Genomic DNA, 17,852 nt, shown 5'->3' with positions numbered 1-17,852 from the left:
TCAAAGAAGGCCAATTAATTTAGAACAATATCGGCAATTGTTTTTTGATGGGATCCCAGGATATCCAAATCATGTTCCCACTGAGTTAAGAGACAAACTCCATAAATTTGCCAGGAACAATGCGGTCAGTGCTGAGGAACATCTCAAATCTTTTGGGGATTTGATAAATGATTATGAGATAACTGATGAAGATGTTATTATGAAGCTGTTTGTTCAATCCCTGGTTGATGATGCAAGAGATTGGTACAGAGGTCTTCCAGTGGCTAGCATAGGTTCATGGGAAGAGTTCAAAAATTGCTTTCAAGAACAGTATGGTGATAAGACTAATGTGAGTTTCATGCTAAATGAGTTCAATAACATTAGAAAATCTGAAAATGAAGTAGTCACTGATTTTAATGCTAGGTTCCAAAAGGCTATGCATAGATTGTATCAGGTAATGAGGCTAGATGACAATATGTGCCTTAATACATATTATAATGCATTTGATTCCAAGATGGCATACATTCTTAGAGATAAAAATCCTCATAACCTGAGGGATGCCTTTAGAATTGCCATAAATGTTGAAAGTAATAGAAAGGAATCTAGAAAATTAGGAAGGAGGACAGATGGAAGATTATGGCATGAAACCAAACAGCAACCTAACAAAGTTGCTAAGGAAGAGGATAAAATAGAAAAACTGGTTACTGCTATGAAAGATTTGACTGCTAAGGTTAACAAAAATGATAAACCTCATTACAATTGGCAAGATAGACCTCCTAGATTACATGATATGCCATACAATACGAATTGGAAGGATGGTAAACCTCAAGTTGAGAAGCCTAAAATTGCCCAAAGCCAAGATACACTAGATCCTCTCAAGGGGAAAACTATTAATAATATAGAAAATACTCCCTAGTGTATTGCTTGTGATGGACCACATTCTCCTCATCAGTGTGCAGTGGCTCATGCTCTGGAAGAATCCATGAGACCAGAAGCAGAGCTTGATATTAATATGTTTGAAACTATTATAGAAAGTGATGAGGAATCTATGCAAAGTGAATGCAGTTATGTGTTAGATAATGAAAGATTTGTACGAGGGCAGTTAGCCTTAGGATGACACCCTACATTGAATGTGGTAACAATTGAAGATGAAGAAGTTCATCTTAGGAGGCCTAGTGAAGAGGAAGTTAAAAACCTCACTAAGGCTGCAATTGCCAAAGCAAGACATAATTACAACCTGAGAAGTACCAAGAGAGATACTGATCAGGGTGAGCCAGGTTCTATGTTTGTAAAAGAAGTCACTAAGAAAGGGGCATCAAACAGTGTTACTGCTACTGTTAAAGTTAGTCAAGAAAAAGAGGAACAAGTTAAAGATTTACCTAAAACCATAGATGCCAAAAATGCTAGTGATGTACAAAAGGTGGAAATAATAAAAAAGGCCAATCAACTCAAAGTAGAAAAGGTCAAGGCTAATACTGAAAAGTGTAATTATTCCACATTTAATATGGCCCAAGCTTTAACTCAAATGAAGGTCACTGTCCCATTAGTGGAGTTATTAAAGATTAAAGAACACAAGGATGCAGCTTTGTCTCTATTCTCTAGTATATCTGATGGTGACTCAGTATTACCCACTGGTTCAGATAAAATTGGGAAGGATCAAAAGTTCCAAATTCCAGAGGTATATGTTGGAACCACTATCACTCAGGAGCCTTCTCAAGTGGATCCCTTCTATGTTACTTTGCTAGTCAATAACAGGTTAATTAAAAACTGCATGATAGATTCAGGAGCAGCTGCTAATGTAATGCCCTATGGTGTTATGAAAGAATTAGGATTGTCAGTAACCGCCGTGTATGGGAAATGTTATGCCATGGATAATAGAGAAGTGCTGTGATAGGTACAATGAAAGATGTAGAAGTAAAAATAGCTGCATTTCCTGAAGCCACTTATAAAATGGATGTTATTGTCACAGATACTAAACCCCACTATGGCATGTTACTTTCTAGGCAGTGGGCCGCAGCAGTGGGGGGAAATGTTCAATTGGATTTGTCTTATGCTACTATTCCTGTTGGTGGCAATAAGGTCAAACTATACAGGGAGCCACGAGCTCCTAAGGTAGTTGAAAATGTGGACCCTAGTATGCTAAATTGTATGATTGATGTGGATTTAGATAATTTCAGAATTCAACCAGTGTCATCTCAATTGAAGAACACAAACCCAATTGTAGTCGAGTTACAAGCACAACAGTATGGGTTGTGGCAGATGTATTTTGATGGAGCTTGCTCCAAAGAAGGATCTGGAGCAGGGGTTCTTTTTGTATCCCCATCAGGTATAACTTTCAAATATTCATTCTTGTTGGCGTTCCAGTGCACAAATAATACTGCAGAGTATGAAGCCCTGTTATTAGGACTTGAGGTTGCAAAAAGGCATGGAATCCAATTATTGAAAGTGATGGACGATTCAGAGTTGGTTGTCTCTCAGGTAAGATCTAAATATGCATCTAAGAATGATAAATTGAAGCAATATAAGCATGCTGTTTGGGATATTATTGAATATTTTGATGCCTTTTCTATCAATTGGATAGAGCGAGTAAAAAATATTATGGCAGATTTCCTAGCTAATGTTGCTTTAAAAAATGATGATGCAACACTAACTAGTATCTCCACTGTGGAAATAAAAGCTAGGCCTGCTATTCCTGATAATGTATATAATTGGCAAGTTTTTGCTGATGATGAAGATATTCTTAGGTTCATCCAATGTGTTGATGATTATGATGGACAAAAAATTGATTGTAATGCATTGGTGGAAGTGGTGGATGACAGAGAGACAGTGTTTGGAAATGATATTGTCCAGTTGGAAACCAATGAGATACCTAAAGGGTTGGTGGAGTTAGAAAGTATGTTTAGTTATAATGATAGTCATTTACACCAGCAATCTACCACCAAGTTAGAAGAATTAGAGGAGGTCAACTTGGGGATAGAATCATCCCCCAAGTTGGTATATATTGGAAAGAAGCTACCTCCTCATGTTAGGACTAACCTAATCAGTTTACTAAAAAGGTATAAACATGTTTTTTCTTGGTCTTATGAAGACCTAAAGGCGTATAGACAAGATCTTTTTCAGCATGAAGTTCCCTTACTTCCAGATGCTAAGCCTTTTAGACAGAAACAGAGACCTATTAACCCCTTGTTAGAAACAAAAATGCAACAAGAGTTGACTAAATTGAGAGAAGGGGGGATTATCAAACCAATCAGACATTCTTCATGGGTCTCTAATTTGGTCCCAGTAAGAAAGAAAAATGGAGACATCAGATTGTGTGTGGATTTTAGGAATCTGAATGTTGCTTCCCTAAAAGATAATTATTCATCTCCAAACATGGAAGCAATGCTACAAAGAGTGACAGGTTGTGATCTTTTGTCCATGATGGATGGTTTCTCGGGATACAATCAAGTGCTTGTAAAGGAGTCTGAACAGTTTAAAACAGCTTTTACTACTCCATGGGGAACCTATGTATATGTGAGAATGCCATTTGGATTAAAAAACGCAGGGGCTACATTTCAGAGAGCTATGGATGTGGCTTTTAAGGAATTCATTAATATTATTATGGTGGTTTACCAAGATGATTTAACTTGTTTCTCAAAGAAAGCTGATGATCACTGTGGACATTTAGAGAAGGTGTTTGATAAAGCCTTGGAATTCGGTGTATCACTGAATCCCAAAAAATGTCATTTTGGGGCCACTGAAGGAAAGTTATTGGGACATATAGTTTCCAAGGAAGGGGTAAGAATAGACCCTGAAAGAATTGAAGCAATCAATAGGGTGTCTGAACCAAAGAATGTGAAATGAATCCAGTCCTTTTTAGGCAAAGTGAATTTTGTCAGGAGATTCATTGCAAACTTTGCTGAGATAGTGAAGCCTATTGTCAAGTTGCTCAAGAAGGACGCAAAGTTTCACTGGGATCAGGAAGCCTCAAAAGCTTTTAATGAGATTAAGAAAGAAATCCAGGAAGCACCAGTGTTGAAGTCCCCGGATTATGGTAAGCCTTTTTCTCTGTTTTCTTTTGCTTCATATCACACAGTGGCTGCAGTATTATTGCAAAAGGATAACGAGGGATATGAACACCCCATAGCTTTCTATAGAAAATATTTGCAAGCGGCAGAATTAAAATATGAAACCATGGAGAAACAAGCTTATGCCTTGGTTAAAGCTGTTAAAGCCTTTAGGCCATATCTGGTGAATGCAAATGTCACTGCTTATGTTCCACATGCTGCAGTTAAAGATATTTTGTCTCAGTCTGAGGTTACTGGGAAGAGATGTAGGTGGATCAATAGAATTCAAGAATTCAATTTGGAGATAAAGATTACTAAATTGGTGAGAGGGTTAGGTTTGGCTAAGCTCATGACTGAGTCAAATCTCATGAATGTTGAAGTAGACAATGTTGAGGTTAAAGATACTTTGGTTACTAGTATTGAGAGACAACCATGGTACACAGAGATAATCCAAGTATTGAGGGGTAATATGCTGCCAGAAGAAATGACACACAACCAGAAGAGAACTTTGAAGCTCAAGTCCCAAAAGTATGTCCTCATTCAGGGTGATCTTTTTTGGAGAAAAAGAGATGGGGAGTTACTACTGTGTTTGGATGAATTTCAAGCTAAACAGATGTTGAATGAAATGCATGATGGAGTATGTGGAGGTCATTACTCTGATAAGACTATAGCTAGTAAGATAATAGGGGCTCGGTATTATTGGCCTACTTTGTTTAAAGATACCCATGCATATGTTCGAAGATGTGATTCATGTCAGAGATTTTCTTCTAAGCTCAAGTATGAAGGAGCCTTACCACTAAATCCAGTCTCTGTAGAAGCTCCTTTTTTCCAATGGGGTATTGATTTTATTGGAGAGATTGTTGAAAAGTCAGGAAGAGGTCATGGATGGATTATAGTGGCTACAGATTATTTTACCAAATGGATAGAAGCTATTCCCACAAGAAGAGCTACTAGTAAAATTGTCATTGATTTCCTGATGGATAATATTGTGACTAGATTTGGAACACTTGCAAAATTGGTAATGGATAATGCTATGTGCTTTAGATCAGAAGAATTTGTAGGTTTTTGTAATAGTCATGGTATACTCATGTCATACTCATCGCCTTATCACCCTCAGGGGAATGGACAAGCAGAATCTAGCAACAAAAGCTTGCTGAATATCATCAAGAAGATCCTAGAAGAAAACAAGAGGTCTTGGGATCAAAAGTTGAAATTAGCTCTGTGGGTGGATAGAATAACAGTTAAAAAATCCATTGGAATGTCACCTTTTGAGTTGGTTTATGGTACCCAAGCTAGATTACCGGTAAATAACCTTCTTCCGGTGTATAAGTTTTTGCAGGAAGAGAACATGGAAATATCTGAACCAATGGAGAACATAATGATCCAAATTGTAGAAGTGGAAGAGCTTAGAACTTCTGCTCATCAGAAAAATCAGAAGCTCCAGTTACAGTCAAAGTATCTTTTTGATAAAAGGACATCGTTAAGGAAGTTTCAAGTTGATGACATGGTTCTTCAATGGAATGCAAAAGGGCAGGATAAAGGAAAGCACAAGAAATTTGAATCACTCTGGATTGGCCCTTTTGTAGTTTGTGACTTGAATAGTAAGGATTCATATTTTTTAAATAATATGAATGATGAGATGCAGGAATTTCCAGTGCATGGACAATTCCTGAAGCATTATTTCTCTTAATATCCATGCACGGTAGGTCCTTTGTTTGTATATATTTTGTTTTCTTTCCTGTTTTCCTGGTTTTGGTCTGTGTTTTGGTCGGTTTCTCCAGAATTTCTGAGTTTTCTTGTGTTGATCTCGTAATCAACCATCCCCAGTCAGAGCCGCTGTTATCACTGTTTTAAAATTGGGTTCTTTCCCCATAATTGGCTATGGTATTTTGAAATTTTTTTTTTTTGAATAGGGTATGGTTTAAAGTGCTTCAGCTTTGTTCTAAACCTAGAGGGTTTAAGGGTTTTCCAAGTTTTAAACTTTATCTTTTGTATTAGATCCCCTAGTTTCTATTCCTTCATTACTTTATTCCACTTAAGTCATGGGTCGCGGGGTCGTAAGAAGTGTCCCCCCTTGCTATTTACCTAGGCGGTTGTGTTAATTATTTGAAAATTTTCGCCTTGTATTATTTCCTTCTAAAGTGCCGGGCCTAGTAAATGCCGATCAACTTGGGGAAAGATCCGACGGTCGGCGCTATTTCGCAAGGGTAAGGTGCTCACCTTTTAAGGCCGCAAAATAGCGAGAGTTAATGAGGGCCGTCCACGTGTCATGATGATGACATGGCAAAAAGGGAAAAACATGGGCCCGCCACAGTATAAAGGGCGACATTTGGCCAGTATCAAAACAGAATGTAAAGGGATTTTCTAAGCCAATGATCAGATGTCGCGTGGTATTATGTAGCCAATAGAAGGATGGGACCCAGACTAAAGACAAAGTTGTCAAAATGCAATTCACAGTGAGACACTTGCAGGAAGGCTGCGACCCGTTGGAGTTAAAATATGAATTCTCGTATGAATTCGATTTTGAAGGGACGGCCGAAGCATGCGGAATCAATGTTACAGTTAAGGCCCAGAGTACAAGCATTTGATTTCCTAACAACCAAGTATAGAGATCTTTTAAAAGGATTTTGCAGAAGAGTAACGCAAAGTTATCTTTTGCAAATACAGAGAAGGTGAATCAGTTGCAGAGCGAATTCCTCGAAACAAGCATCAGGTTTTTTCTTATTTTGCAGCTATTCTTGTGTGTTGTAACTGTAGCGTAGAAATTAGGAATCATCACAAGATAAGTAGATCAAATCAAAACACAAGACATGACAACATAATCAAAAGAACACTCATTGAAATGAACCTAATTCCAAAGTACATTCAATAGAGGTATGAAAATGAAGCATTCAAAAGAAAACATTATGCAAACCAGATGTAAGATTGAATACTCCTTCCATGCGGCTCCATTGTTGTTCTTTCCTCTTCAATGGTTTTGTGGATCTCACCTACAAGTGCTCTCACAATTGAAAGCAAAAAGCTCAAGAGTACTAGAAACAAAAATTCGGTAGTTTGATAGCAATTCGGGGTTCATGAAGCGATTCAAGGATTAGAAGAATTCCAAGGGGTTATTAGCTTTGATTCAAGAAAATCATCCAATTTATAGAAGAATTGGATAAGTGACAAGATTGGCATGATGCAATTCAAATAGAAATTGCAAATCAATATGACAAATTATGACAAATTATGCATTTCCATGCACAATTTGATTGATTGATTATGACACATTTCATGTCAAAATTGATTGATTATCAATTATGACAATTTCATGACAAATTGAAATGTCACTCCCATAGAATTAGGAGATGAATTAGGAGGGAAAAGGAATTAGAAATTTGAAAAATTAGGAAATTGAAATTGATGACAAATTAGGAATTAGAAATTGATAGAAATTAGAATTTAGGAATTACTGAATTAATTAATAATTTTTCATTTATTAATCAATTCACAAAAAGGAATAATTAGCCAATTAAATAAAGATTTAATTGTAATAAGAAGACTTAGGATTAATAAATAATTTAGTAATCCTAGAGGAAGAAATGACAAATTAGGTTAAATGAATAAATCATAAAACCCTAAAGAGATGAATTAGGTCTTGATCAAAGATAATTGACTTGATCATGATTTGATTTTGGATTGATAAATGACCAATGCGACAAAATGATTTGATTGATAAATGCGCCAATTGACGAGGAACAATGACAAATTGATCCAAATTGACATAATTAAGACAGACAATGATCGATAGCGAAATGATCGCAAAATGACGAGATCATCAAGAGGACAAGAATCGACGACAAAATAGATTGCAAGATGACAAGGTTGACAATGACCACGATCGATGACAAATCAATCGCAAAATGACAAGATCGAACATGACAACGACCGATGACAAATCGATCGCAAAATGACAAGATTGAAAATGATAAAGATTGATGACAAATTGATAAGAGGACAAAACCCTAATTAGGATTGACGATGTCCAAATTGATGCGAAATTAGCACGCACATTGATGCAATAAGATAAAATCGATCAAAATCATGACTAGATTATGTTGTCGACAAGACCAAATTTGAGGACGAGGTGACTGAAGAACTGTAGAAGAATGACTCGATGTTCGCAAATGATAAAAATCAAGTGCGTGACATAGGAGAAATGTTAATGCGACGCAAAAACCTAAAATGAGGCAATGCGCAAATGTTAAAGTATGACCCTGCAAGCGTTGACCATTTTTAGGTGTCTACATTTTGCCCCTCTTTGAGACAATGCGATTTTAAGCGTTGTTTCAAAGAATAATAATGAAAATGCCCCAGACAATGATAATGACATATGCATGATAATGATAATGACAAAGAGCTATAAATGGGACCAAGAGGGTGAAAATGACTCATTTGCACTAGCTAAAGAGGAGGATTTGTTGCTCTGCACAAGGAAACTTGTAGACAGATGGCGAACATTCCAATGGCAGATCACCTTGGAGAACGTGTATGCACATTCAGACGACTGGAGGACGCAGGAGCAGCGGTATGTATCTCGAAAACCCATGTTTTGAATTTCATGAATTTTAATGGCTTACGGGACATTGCAGGGATGAGGAGGACAGAGGGAGCACCCAGTGACAGAGGCACGTACTCCTTATGACAGACAGTGGACATTATGTAGTTTGACATTTTGTAGTCAGCCTGCGGGCCATACTTAGGACAAACACTCCAATTTTGTACTCCGACATTATTATGATATGTGATATGATATGCATCGATATGATGGATGCAATATGTTATGACTTATGTTTTTTGCATGTATGGATGACTTATGCACTTGTGTATGAACATGTATGAATGCATTTTTATTGATTTTTGATGTATTTATGAAATGAAATGGATAAATGTTTGATGTAATATGTGTAATGCAATTGTACTAACCAAATGGATGCAGGATGCAGCATATGTGCTTGGATATCGGAGCACTAGACCAAACTGACTATCCGACCGGACGGAAGAAATGTTAGTAAGAAGAAATGAGATAGAAGACAGTTAGAGATGATGAAAACTTGCTTTCAGTAATGCACTTTGTAGGTGAGAACCTTTATTTTTATTTAGCAAAATGGATGCGTAGCATCATGGCATTGAAGGCCAGAGCTGAAATGCAACCCTTTTTGCAAAAGACAGACACAACATAGACAAACGACAATCACAATCAAAAAAGAAAAGGATCATGAGCCATCCTGGTCACTCTAAATCACTCAGTGACATCATCGAGCAACATAGGAACATGATCGAAGATAAATCAATAAGAAGATAAGATGCGCAAATTCAAACAAACAAACAAACATCTTGATCTTCATTGTCAAAAGTTGAACGTGCTGATAGGACGATCATGCTGTCTGGTTTTAGGAAATGTGGTACCCCGTCTAAGACAGGACACAGTCTGGTTTCGAGTATACCACACCCTGTATAAGACCCATGATAATGTGACAAGGACAAATGATTTTTTAATGCGGATATGCGATTGATATGACAATTTGGATCAGTTTGAATGGTTGAGTTGATTGAAAAAGTTCATCTGTTATAGCATGATTTCATTAAAGCACAATGTTTGATTGCGAGTTGTTGGATGTATACTCAGTGATTTGTTGATGCATAAAGGGAATACTTTATTGCAAAATGCGTGTTTTTGTTTTTGAAGTGTTACAATTTTTTTTATTCTTTTTTCAGGACTTTATTTGATTTTTAGGGATTATTTCAGGACGTTTTTCAATATTTTTTTGGTTTATTTCAGGACATTTGTCGATTTTTATGAATTTTTTCAGGACATTTTTCAATTTTTTTGGATTATTTCAGGACATTATTTGATTTTTTTGGAAGATTTTCAGGACATTATTTGATTTTTATGGATTTTTTCAGGACATTATTTGATTTTTTTAGTTTGAATTTTTCCAGGACATTTTTCAATTTTTATGACTTGTTTTCAGGACATTTTTTTCAATTTTTATGACTTTTTTCATGACATTTTTCAATTTTTATGATCTTTTGAATGATTTTGCCCCCAGCGTCTAGCAAGGCAAGGAATATAACAAATGGATAAATAGGCTTTCTGAAATGTTGGTGGATAGAGGGAAGACAAAGGCCTTTTATTATGGAGACAACACAGATGCAATTTCCAAGAGCTATTGCGTGATGGGACAAGAGACTGGATATGACAATGTATAGCAGTGACATGGCATGAGGGACATGTCAAGAGGTGTTTTGAAAAATATGTTTTGCATTTCATGTCCTTATGTTAGATCAAGATCAAGGGACAAAAAGAGTGTATGGATAGCGATAAGATATGGACAGGATAAGCAAGACCAAGAATGGATAAAGGACATGGACTGAAGGTCAGGATTGGCTATAGGATAATGGCAGAAAGTTGCAATAAGCCAGGGAATATGGATGAAAGGTTGTAATAAGCAAATGGATAAGGACCAAAAGCTATGATGGACTAAAAGCTGCAAACAAGATGCTCATGAAGATCCTCAGCCTTGTCAAGATCAAAGGTGGAAAGGGAAATTGGACATGAGGGACAATAGGATATGAAGGGTAATGACAGGGGTTCGATAGGATAATGGAACAATGAAGGACAAAAGGATATGAAGGAGGAAATCTGCCCCCAAATGTGGTGTGCAAGAAGTTCATAAATTATGCATGACGCCTGTTTGCCAGGTTTTCATCATGGTACTTGCCCAAGGCGCCTGTTTGCCAGGTTTTCACCAATGGACGAATTATTTTTCTTTATTTTTTTCTTTTGTCTTTTTTTTTCACTTTTTTTTTTGAATTTTTTTTTTTTTTTGTATTTTGACTTTTTCAGAAGAAGATGGGCACATGATAAGGGATGGAAGAAGGACTCAAGTGTCTTTTTATTTGGATAGTAGCCTTGAAAAGAATGGACCATGACCTTTAAAAGTATGCTCAAAGACGTTGGTAGGATAAGGACATGGACAATGAGATGAAACTAAGGCAATGATTTATGCAAAGAATTGGACGAGAGGGATGGAAGGATGGAAAATATGCATTGGATAATGGATAGGGTATTGGAAGAATTGGGCTTCAGTGGATGGAAATGAAGGCGAGATCAACATTGGCACACACCTTGAGGGGTGATGGACTGATGGAGGAAAGATGGATCTCAGATTGTGAGATTTTGATGGAGGAATAACTTGGGATTTTGGGACATAAGGGCCCAAAATTAGGTACAAAAGGACTTAAATGGCAAAGGACAAGATGACAATGTCTCCCCTATATGCTTGGATACTAAGCTAGGTTTGACGAAATGATATTGATGACAAAAGGACAAAGGGTTTGATAAGGTCTAGACCTCCTAACAATGACTTAAGGTTTATCAAAGATTTGGATTACTCAAGTATGAAAAGACCTAGGTTTGACACTATATGTGAAAGGATAATTAATATGCAAATGAACTTAATATGATATGATAATGACTTAGGTTTAATGAAGAGACTTAAGATATGCAAATGCAAATGTATGATAATGGTATGACTTTAATGCAAGAGGACACATGCAAAATGGATGACCCTTATTGATATGCAAAAGGAGTATGACTTAAATGAAACTTAACCTTGATAGTTGACAATGAACTCGCAAAATGCAAACCTAGGATGAACCTAAATGTAAGTGACATAAATGTTGAGACAAGTTTTGGAACAATGTTTGATAACCATGGTTTAGGAAGATGATCTTTGAATCTTGTTGAATGTTTGTTGGATGAAATACTCTTGTGTTCAAATCTTATGTTATATCAAGGTGTTTGTTCTTGAAATAGTATTCAACTTTTGACAATCAAAGAATACAAGATGTTACAACTTAGACTCAAGGCAATCATGCTCATTTCCACATTCCTTAGGGTAGGCAAAGACATTAGGTACTTGAGAGGTAGACTCATTATGGGATTCAAGGAGAATACATAGATGCTTGACCCCACGAGCTCCCCTCCACGGCACTCACTTCTCAGGGCAGCCAAGCATCAGTTCCCATGGAATCTCCCCATGGCGAACTTAGTATCTCTTCCAAGTATCCAAATTTGTCCTTCTCAAGCAACTAGAAGGGTTTTTGGCTTCTAAAAACAAGGTATGTAGTAAGGATTTCTATTAAGCATTACTCCTTGATGTCATGCAAGCATGATTGAGACATTAAGCCCATCAAGATACCAAACAAATGTAGTCGCACAAGCGCGATTTAGACCAAGAGGCCCTACTTAGATGTTGATATGAGAAAGAGTTTCAAGGGGCATCACTTCCCAAGTAACTGCAATTCCCACGTAACACTTCCTTCAAAGCTTTCGCTCATCAGGTATTTGTTTATAGTGAGTTAGAATGCCAAGGAATTCTAGCCGTACTCACTTTGGGTTGTTCCCTTCTCACGATTATCACTCGCTTGCTAAAGCAAAGTGGTCGGGAAGGCAGGCCCTCTAATGGAGACAAACAATCAGCAACACAAGCATGGTATTGAAGATCTGGATTTCTGATCACCCTAAGAAGGATGAGAGCATACTCTCCTACTCCAATGTCATACTTAACAATCAAAGAAAACAAGTGTTCATTTCCACCTATTTATAAATCACTAAGTGCCTAATTAAAAAACTCAAACACACAATTTGGTTGTTTCTCCAAGGCAACCTACAAAACACATGTCAGAAGTTTGATTTGTTGTCTTTAACCATCGAATCTGCATAACACATGTTAGTAGTTTGACTTTTAGTCTTTGTCATGCGTATGCCAAGATCCTGCACAAATAATTAGTACCAAAATCCAAAGCACAGATGATCTGATTTATGAAAACTATCAAAATTTCAATCTACTTTGAGAAGGCATAACTTTCTCATCCTAGCTCCGAATTACAAACCGTTTGATGCGTTGGAAAGGTATTCAAATAATCTAGAACCAAATTTCGGAAACATCAATGATGTCTCGTCATGTTTACGGGCACCATATTTGTCCACAAATGCACCGAAGACCCTCAAAATTGCAATTTACTAAAACATATAAAAATTTTCAAGTAAAAACTGCATTTTTCACCTCTGTTCTGGACTTTACACAGGCGCAGAAGTCATGACACAGGTGCAAGATGTCTAACACAAGCGCAGAAGTCTTCAACACAAGCGCAAGATGATTCAACACAGGCACAGAATGCTTCACACAGGCGCAGGATGTGTCCAGAATGCACTGCACGGCTCTGTTTTTGAGTTTTTGACCTGCAAATCAACTTAGAAGCACTCAAAAACACAGTAAGATGGTTAGAAGGTTAGTATTCACGTCGGGTTCACCAGTTAATGTAGCGTAGAAATTAGGAATCATCACAAGATAAGTAGATCAAATCAAAACATTAAACATGATAGCTCAATCATAAGAAAACTCATTGAAATGAACCTAATTCCAAAGTACATTCAATAGAGGTATGAAAATGAAGCATTCAAAAGAAAACATTATGCAAACTAGATGTAAGATTGAATACTCCTTCCATGCGGCTCCATTGTTGTTCTTTCCTCTTCAATGGGTTTGTGGATCTCACCTACAAGTGCTCTCACAATTGAAAGCAAAAAAGCTCAAGAGTACTAGAACGAAAATTCGGTAGTTTGATAGCAATTCGGAATTCATGAAGTGATTGAAGGATTAGAAGGATTCCTAGGGGATTGATTGAAGAAAATTATCCAATTTATAGAGAAATTGGATAAATGACAAGATTGGCATGATGCAATTCAAAGGGAAATTGCAAATCAATATGACAAATTATGACAAATTATGCATTTCCCATGCACAATTTGATTGATTGATAATTGATGACAAATTATGACATATTTCATGTCAAAATTGATTGATTATCAATTATGACAATTTCATGACAAATTGAAATGTCACTCCCATAGAATTAGGAGATGAATTAGGAGGGAAAAGGAATTAGAAATTTGAAAATTAGCAAAATGAAATTGATGACAAATTAGGAAATTGGAATTAGAAATTGATGAAAAATAGGATTTAGGAATTAGTGAATTAATTAATAATTTTTCATTTATTAATCAATTCACAAAGAAGAATAATTAGCCAATTAAATAAAGATTTAATTGTAATAAGAAGACTTAGGATTAATAAATAATTTAGTAATCCTAGAGGAAGAAATGGTGAATTAGGTTAAATGACTAAATCATAAAACCCTAGAAGACGAATTAGAAATGCGAAAATGACAGTTAGGTCTTGATTAAAGATAATTAATGTCATGATTTTGAATTGATAAATGACCAATGCGACAAAATGATTTGATTGATAAATGCGCCAATTGACAAGGAACAATGACAAATTGATCCAAATTGACATAATTGAGACAGACAATGATCGATAGCAAATCGGTCGCAAAATGAAAGGATCGACAAAAGGACAAGAATCGATGACAAAATGGATTGCAAGATGACAAGATTGGAAATGACCACGATCGATGACAAATCGATCGCAAAATGACAAGATCAAACATGACAACGATCGATGACAAATCGATCGCAAAATGACAAGATCAAACATGACAATGATCGATGACAAATCGATCGCATGATGATAAGATTGAAAAGAGGACAAAACCCTTATTAGGATTGATGATGTCCATAATGATAAGATTGATGATAAAGTTGATAAGATTGACAGGAGGACAAAACCCTAATTAGGATTGACGATGTCCAAAATGATAAGATTGATGATAAGATTGATCAAAATCATGACTGGATAATGTTGTCGACAAGACCAAATTCGAAGACGAGATGATTAAAGAATGTAGAAGAATGACTCGATGCTCGCAAATGATAAAGACCATGTGCGTGACATAGGAGAAATGTTAATGCGACGCAAAAACCTAAAATGAGGCAATGCGCAATTGTTAAAGTATGACTTCGCAAGCATTGACCATTTTTGGGTGTCTACAGTAACAAGTGGAATTATTCTCGTATTACAGAAGTGTTTAAGAAGTGATATTCATCTAGTTGTTTTGCAAATGGCTCCTAAAAGGGAATTCTCTGGTAAAGTTGATTATTTAGAAAGGAGTGTGTGTGATGACTTTTTAGAACAGTTGACGCTGTCAACCAACCAGGCATCTAAGGCCAAAGAGTTAGTACCCAGGGCTCCCCGTCTGAAGATTGGAGAAGGACTATATGACAAGGGTAATTGGTTAAGAGACCCACAGGTTGGACTGTCTGGGTTGGGATTATTTAGAATCGGATTTGGGATGAGGAATTCTCCTGCTCCTCAAAATAGCATTTGGGAATTAGATGTTGGGAAGTTGGTGGTCCCAGGGGTGTTCATGGATACAGATTTGTTAACCCAAATGGCATTGAATTATGATTCAGTTACAAGGTGCATCCGAGATGTAAATGGAAAAACCCTCGTGGAAATTAATGCAGAAGAGTTGAGAAAAGCATTTGGGCTCAGTGAGTTCACCAACTTTTTGGAACCTATAAACTTCACACAATTAGCCCAGGTGTACAGGGCACAGAGAAATCATCTTAGGAATGGGCCTCTCAAAGAACTTTTTCTGAAAGTAGGAGGGTTAGCAGTTGTAGGGCCCAACACACAAGAGCCTTTTTCATTAAGTATGTTTACCTTGAGGGCAAAAGGGATGTATTGGGCACTTTGCCAAGTTCTAGGAGAGGATGCTGAATCGAATATGCCAAACCATTACTTGCTAATGATTGTTCAAATTTTGAATCCTTCTCTTGCTATTACATTCGATTATGCTTCCTATATTGCTGATGCTATCCATGGAGGATTGATAGGGATAAAGAATGGAAAGGTGGATAGGCCATTTGGGTGGTATTCACTATTGATGCACCTCTTTCTCTTCAAAGGTGGAGATTATTTCGCCAGTGGAATGGACCTGGTAAAAGAAAAGGAGGGGGAGAAGATGCCGGTACAACTATGGAGTACTGTATTGTCATGGGACAGAGAGGATGCTAGTTTTCTAAAGTTTGATAAGTATTTTGCATCCAAAATAAGGACTCTCCTTTTCTCTGACAACCCAAGAGTCCCCAAGGTTCTCCTGGAGTTCTTAAGACCAAAAGAATTCGTAGAGAATATCAAGATAGTTCATAACTGGGGTGATATGTACTTGTATCCAGTCTCCACAGTTTTCAGAGTCTTTGGTTTCAGAGGCACCCCATTTTTGTTACCATACCAAGTCCCCCTCAAAGTGGGAATAGCTGAGATTCTCAGACAAATTGGTGACCTGCAAGAGGCAGAGTTAACAGGCAGAGGTAAAGGGACTATTTTCCCTACAGCTACAGTAGCCCACCAATTTGTAATCACCAAGGGAGGCTGGAAATGTTTTGAGGATTTCCTCAAACCCTACCATTTGTCCACTGCAGTTTCTAGATGTGCTAATCCAAAGGATTTTTACAATGGTATATTCCGGAAGAAAGTAGCATGCAGAGGTAGGCCTCATCAATTCCACTTTCCTGAAGACCTCATCAGGAATGAATTTGATTTAGATGAGCAGGAGTTGAGGAAGGAAAAGTGGGTGGCTTACAGGAAGGCCCTGGATTTTGTGCATCAATTTGATGCTAGCTATGACCCATTGTCTAGCTTCTTCCCATTGGAAGAGAAGATAAAATTTTTGATTATTTGCTTTGAGGATGTGATGCAGACAATAAAGGAGAAGAGGTAGGTTGTAATTAAGAACAACCCTGAGAAAGCAAGAATGATTTTGGGGAAATCATCTCCCACTAAAGTAATCCCTCCTGGTGATTATACCCTGCATAAGAAAGCAGGTTACAGTGTGTTGGTGTCTGCAACAGGGAAACCCTCTTCATCCAAAGGAAAGAGGAAGGCACAAGAAGCCATTGACATTCAGGATAGCCCAAAGAAGCAGAGGGTGGGAAAGGAAGTGCAGTCAGATACATCCCTGTATTCCCCATCCCAATCCCCTCTCCACATAGGAGATGAGCAAGTAGCAACTGAATACCTCTCCCAGCTGGGCAGTTTGGGGGAGATTGCATATACATAAGATGAAGTGGAAGAAGGAATGCCAGAAGAACCCACTGAAGCACAGATGGACATCACTTCAACTGAACTTAAAGGCCAGGAGTGGGATCCTAAGATAAAGAAGGCCACTAGTGCCTTTCTAGCTGATGATAGCTTTGTCACATCTGAAGCATTCATGCAATTTATCTGGAAGCAACATATAGATAAATATAATGCTAGATGTGAAGCAAGAAAGGCAGAGCAGCCTAATAGAGATCCAGCCTCAGTGGAGGAAGAAATAAAATAGGAGATGATGGAAGAATTCAAAACCATCACTCCTGAACAGGGAAGGGATTTAGTAGCACAAGCTGGAGTGCTCATTTTACCAGAGTGGAATATTGCTGATGCGCTGGTGCTGGATGCAGTGAGAAAAGAGACTAAACCCATGGAAGGGGTTACTTTCAGTAAGGACAATGCTGCACTAGTCATGTGGTCCCTTAAAAGAAATGAGGATAAGAAAGGTAAAGATACCTCAGGGACAAGTCACATTGGTGGACTGATGATTAAAAGAGTAGAAAGTATAGGGGTAGTAGAGGCTGCTAGCACTGTGCTAGAGACTGCCAAATTTAGTGTTGCAGTAGCTGAAAAGGAAGCCAAAGAAAAGGAGACCCTCCAGCTTAAATTGGAAACAGTTTTGAAAGCTTATGATAGTGCTAAGGAGGAGATAAGAGGCAAAGATAGCATTATTGCTAAATTGCAGAGCCAGCTGGCAGGACAACGCCAACAAGGTGAGTCT

The sequence above is a fragment of the Cryptomeria japonica genome, chromosome 11 (assembly GCF_030272615.1).
Source record: "Cryptomeria japonica chromosome 11, Sugi_1.0, whole genome shotgun sequence".
Taxonomy (NCBI): domain Eukaryota; kingdom Viridiplantae; phylum Streptophyta; class Pinopsida; order Cupressales; family Cupressaceae; genus Cryptomeria; species Cryptomeria japonica.
Note: the sequence above shows the minus strand (reverse complement) of the source record.